The sequence below is a fragment of the Colossoma macropomum genome, unplaced genomic scaffold, assembly GCF_904425465.1.
Source record: "Colossoma macropomum unplaced genomic scaffold, Colossoma_macropomum, whole genome shotgun sequence".
In the NCBI taxonomy this organism is placed as follows: domain Eukaryota; kingdom Metazoa; phylum Chordata; class Actinopteri; order Characiformes; family Serrasalmidae; genus Colossoma; species Colossoma macropomum.
The window spans coordinates 122,513-128,512 of NW_023494990.1; positions in this window are offsets into that span (position 1 = coordinate 122,513).

Below are 6,000 nucleotides of genomic sequence, written 5' to 3' on the forward strand. Positions count from 1 at the left end.
GCCCTTTTGGTTCTCTCCTTTTAGTTAAGCTGTTATAGTCAGATTTACCGGAGTCATTAGCCACACTCTGGAAATGTTCACATTCTCTGTTTTACATACACTCAAACAAAATAAAACTAATTCCATCTCCCTTCCTTTTTCCGAGTAAACGACTGCCCACCTGCCGGACGGACACTGATGGATGATTGTCTGTGGAGCTCTCCTGCTATCCGCTTCAGACCAGTTGCCCACGCCCCAGTCGCCGCCACTTGCCCAGCTACCGCCACTTGACTTGGACTAGCTGCACACTCCCCACTCTACACTGAAGTTTTTCATGGACTCCTAACTACTACTACTACTACTACTACTACTATTAATATTAGGAGTATAATAATTTTGTAGGTAGTTTGACCAGAGGAGGATGGGTCCCCCCATGTGAGCCTTGGTTCCTCCCAAGGTTTCTTCCTCAGCTCTGAGGGAGTTTTTCCTTGCCACTGTCGCCCCTGGCTTGCTCACTTGGAGGATTTACATTTCATGTTAAAACTTTGTCTTTAATGGATTTCTGTGAAGCTGCTTTGTTACAACATCAGTTGTAAAAAGCGCTATACAAATAAATTTGATTTGATTTGATTTGATTTGGGCGCTAAGATGCAAAAAGTTGCTGCCGGTGTGAACGCAGGATAAGATTAACTTAGCCAATGTTAACTAGTGTGTGAGATTAAAGTGAGCTGCTTATGTATGCTAGTGTTAGCTATATTGTTTATAGGTTACATTGAATGTGGTTATAAAGCAAAACAAGACAAACTAAGACTCTCCATGTAGCTTTAAACTCTAAACAAGTGGTCGCTTCATACAGCTTCTGCAGAATAACTGTCAGGAACTGCAACCAGGAATTAGTTGGCTAGATAACGCTAGTCAGGAGCCATTTAGTTAGCTTGTTAACTTAGCAGCTAACAAAAGTTAAGCAATTTAACAGCATATTCTACCACTAGAAACACTGCAAATGATATTGAATAATATCAAGTTATATCTCAAACATCAGATGAAATCTTAACTATGTTCATGCGTTTAGTACAACGATGTTTGAAGCCATAATGTATCAGAGCTACAGAAGCAGCTGTAACTTACCTCAGAAAGTAGAGGTGGAATGATAGTACGGTCCAGCAAGCGACAAATCCTTCTTTTAAACCGATTCTTTTCCGATTCACAAGTCTATCTGAATCAATCTCATAGCAGCTTCACAGTTTCAGAGTCGGATCCTGCTGCAACACACATGTTGTAATTAAAAAATAGCTCACCTCAGTAACAATGACAACAACACCTGAAAAGCACAAAATGGAGTTATGACATAACTGACGTTTGAGGAAGAAGCACGCCTAAAACTCTTCCTTTTTAATTCCAGCTTCATGTAAATACCAGTCCTTCACTCCTCCTTCTCGTGACAAATTTCACACTCCCCCTGCTTGGACATAAACATTTTATATATGTGCCAATAGATGGCAGTCCTCCTAAAGCTATCAAGCCAGCAGCAGGCAAAAACATTTGTTTCCTCAGAGACTGACTAAAAAACATTTACAGGGCTGAACAATTTGGGCAAAAGCTCCAAATTGCAGCTCTAGCAACTTGAAAAATACATTCTTTGTAATTGTGAAATTATTTGAAGGTAAAATAAGACTCTTACTGTTGTTTGCTATTCAAAATATGTTATAGAATACAAACTTTATATTAATAATGGTGGCTTATTTATGATCCATGCAGAAATCTCTTTAATCTTCTCTTCAGCTGAAAAAAGGGGATCTGATAATGCATACAACATAACCACAAACACTGCCCTTCCGTAAACTAGTACAAGAAAGCTCTACTTCCTGTTTCTTGTCATTTCACAGAGAACATTTCACAGCACTGAGATCTCTCCAACAGCTCAAAAAAAATAAAATAAATAAAGTTCTGTCGTATGTGTATTTAGCAGGGAAGTTGGCTGTTTATGTGGATGTACAGAAACAGTTTAAGAGATTTTTCATTCTCTCGTAAAAAATCTAGGTCTTCATAAACGAAAGACTGAAGACTCAGGAACAATGTCATAACTACTTACATCAGGTAAAACATTTATATTTACATGTTCCTCCACTCTGTTATTTAACAAAGCGAGTACAAATAATTAATTTAGAATTGACTTTAAAATAATTACAGAATTTGTAATTGTTTGGGTTTGTGATATTTACAACAGTCAGATATTGGTGCTTATGCTAGACCAGATTACTCTGGAAATTTTTACTTTAGACATTAAGCTAAATCCATACCCACATCACATTTGTTACACTCCCATAACTACATTTTCATTGAACTAAAACATTAAAGCTTTCTGCTTTAATGCTACAAGAATAAAAAGAAACCACAGCACTTCCTAAAATTGATACATTGTGTACACACTGTGTAAACATTGGTGTTGTACATGACCATATAACTTATAAATATACAAATGCGCTAATATTTCTTATTAATTAAATTAAACTAGAAACACACAGTAATGTGAAAAAGACAAATTTTAGAGGAAAACCCTGAAGCAGAGCTTAGTATTTGCCCAGTGTTCACCCTTCCCTTTTTCTTGTCCTGTAGCTGTGCCTATGACACAGTTTGTTTCTGTCTAGTTAGTAGCTGGCAAGTAAAAAAGATCATTGCAATAATGTTCCTACATGGGCAGCGCCAGGGTTGGGCCTGTGGGGCTTAAATCCTAAAGTTCTAGCAAAGCCACAAATCTTTTTTTCATCTTTGGTTTATCATTTGATGCATTTCCTATGTACTGGAATCCTTCAGATCTGCATATTACTCAAATTGTGATACAAACGTTGTCTCTGCTCCATACAGCGTGCAAATTGGTAGCTGTGGCAACCTATGAAGTTGTCTTCTTATTTCCACTTTAAATGATGCATCAGTTATCTTGTGGTGCTTTGGAGACTAACTGCTACAGCTGCTGACTGGAAAATTCAAAAGGCAAATACAGTACAAAAGAGATTGAGGCAAAAACATATCAAAAATAAGCAAAATGGCCTAAAACTAGGATAAGAACAGCCTGGAAAAGTCACAGAAAGTGAATTTAAGGAGGCAGTGGATTTAAGATAACTGTTGCTTTAAGCTAGCAGTGTTTTTACGGCAACAGCTAATTTAAGGTATCACTAAAATTAAATTCGCAGTGGATTTAAAGTATCAGTAAATTCAACGTGGCAGTGGATTTAAGGAAGCAGTGGATTTAAGGGAGCAGTAAATATAAAGTGTCAGAATTTTTGGTGGCAGCCTTACCCAGTGGTCATTGGGAAGGCAGGAAACACCCTGGACAGGTCGCCAGTCTATCACAGGGCAGACAGACAGACAGACAGACAGAAATATACATTCACACACACACAGACACACTCATAGCTAGGGGCAATTTAGCGTGTCCAATTGGCCTGACTGCATGTCTTTGGACTGAGGGAGGAAACAGGAGCACCTGGAGAAAACCCACACAGACACAGGGAGAACATGCAAACTCCACACAGAAAGGATTCCCTGCCGGGAATCAAACCAAGGCCCTCCTTGCTGTGAGGCGACAATGCTACCCACTGCCACCCAGACAAAAAAGTGATCTTGCTTAAAATATTCCAGAACGTTTTCATCTTTAGCTTTAGATAAGAAGTTGCTGGCAAAAAAGTCAAGTTTAGCTTCATACATTCACCGTCTTTTCTGTAAACTTTCATCAGCTCGGTCGTTTTGGTGTCTGTTATCGTCTAAATTCAATTCAAACTAGCAGTTGTTTTTAAGCTGAACTACTTTTAGTGCTAAGCGTTTTTATTTTAATACATGCACCTAATGGTCCCAAAAAATATATGTATATCAGCAAATAAAAACAGACCAGCAAGGATCATTTACAAAGTTCTACTCAGGATACAGCCTGCTTGTGATCTGTGACAAGACAGCAGCCCTGACATTTCGAAGCGATAAGCTACAAGAGCCTGTGCGATTTTACCGTGTTAAAGGCTCATTCTGGGCATGCACATAATGCTGAGCTTTAAGTTGCTTTCACACTGAATGCTTAATGTATAAAAAGTAACCGCTGCTCTTTCAAATACAGGATCATTGCAGATGCGGATTTTCGCCAGGTGGAGCTCAGTAAGGAGCATAGCCGAAAACAGAACCCACCGTGGCAGACACACAGGGTTGTTTTACCCCAAAAATAAATGTCTGCAGAGCCACAGAGCCACAGTTTCACACCAGCAGTTTCACTCCAGCAGGTTCAAGCCAATGGCATTCAGCGCATGCCCCAACACTTGTTTTTGTTTTTCTTAGCGACTTGTAGTCTAATCAATATTTCAGACATTTTATGTGGGGTTCCCATAAATTTGTGATAAATTTGCGTTGGGCTAACGTTATATTTTAAGCTTTAGGCTAAAGAAATGTTGGTTTGAATGCATATAGAGATTCACAGGGTAAATATTACACTAAATACAGCTTATGTGGCCTGGGTAAACGAATGGGTTATGTAAACATTACATGTGCCGAATAAAATTTAATCTTAAGCAGGCTTAAACTAAGCATTCTATTAAGCTTCATGTTAAAACAAACTTTAATTTTTGAATATATCATTGCTGAAAAAACCCATAGAAACCAGTGTTTCTTTTGGTTTCTGATGGTTTTGCAATGTGTTTTGTCTTTTGGTTTAAACGTGTGGTTGATTAGTATTTTAGCAACGATATCCCTTCCTAAATGGTATTATGCATGGCGACACATACAACCAGCACAAACAGTTCCTGTTTACATCAGAGACGTTATAAATGAGGACACCGGCCACTGGTTGACATATGAATGGCAACGCTCATAACTCTCAACTTTCCTATAAGGACCTTGTTTACATGGAACAATCACACTGTCCTACTGTGCATGCGTTCAACTGGTCTGAAACCGCTGAGGTGAAACTACGCGTGTAAATCTGCGGCACTGCAGTCAGACTCTTCTCGTCATTTTTCCAATTTTGCGCAGTGCACTTCAGTCCTTTCAGCGCAGCCAATGCGCCTGCCGTATCTGATAGTGAGTCTTACCACCTGAAAGATTAGATTTACCAGAGAACACTGCCCACTTTTTGATCGTTGCACACACCGTGAGTGTGGTGAAAAGGGTCTGAGATCTCAAAGGACCAGAAAGAGTCCTCTTTATAGTTCACTTACATTGTGAACACAAAAAGAACTGAGGTCATTTGCAGTAGGTTCCCTTTTAGGTTCACTTTAACTATAAAGAACCTTTATTAACTATAAAATACCTTTATTCAGTGTTAGGGCCTTAAATTAGCTGAAAAATGTATACTGACTTGTTTAGGATCCATCCCTTTTTGAATTATGGACAGTGATGATGTAATTCCAAAGGGTGGTCTTCCTGCAAGCAATGTGAAAATATCCTTTATGCAAAGTATAGCGTATTGATCCACACAGAATGCAGTTTACAGTTACTTTTAAATTTCCAACAGACTCATTCCACCATTCTGGGGGGTGGCCCAAAACCTTCTGGTAGTCCAGTATTGAGGTTTTGGGTATCTGATGAGTTTTCCTAGTCACACTTGCTGTTCCTGTCTTTTAGGACATCCATGATCCTGATTCTGGACAGCCATGTCTTTGCACATTGCCAGTTTTGCAATCTGTGTTCGCCGTTGAATCTTGTTTTAATTTTGTCTGTTTTTTTCCGCACATCAATTCTCAGATAAGGACATTGCATATTTTTCAGTAAATTACTGTGGGGCTGAGATTCTCTCACTAATTTCCATGAAGATGGCTATCAATAGCTTTCTCTGTATCACTTCATTGGTTACACTAATCTATCATATAGTGCTCCTTATAACTAGTCCCTAAACTCACAGTGCTCAGTCAGCTTCTTAGAAACAGCTACAATTTGTACAGTACTTATGTTTTATGGAAAATTAAAATGGTTTAAAAGCCAACCTTTTCTGCCATTTTGAATGAATTAATGTCTTCTGTTCTCTCTTCATGATGTAGAATCTTC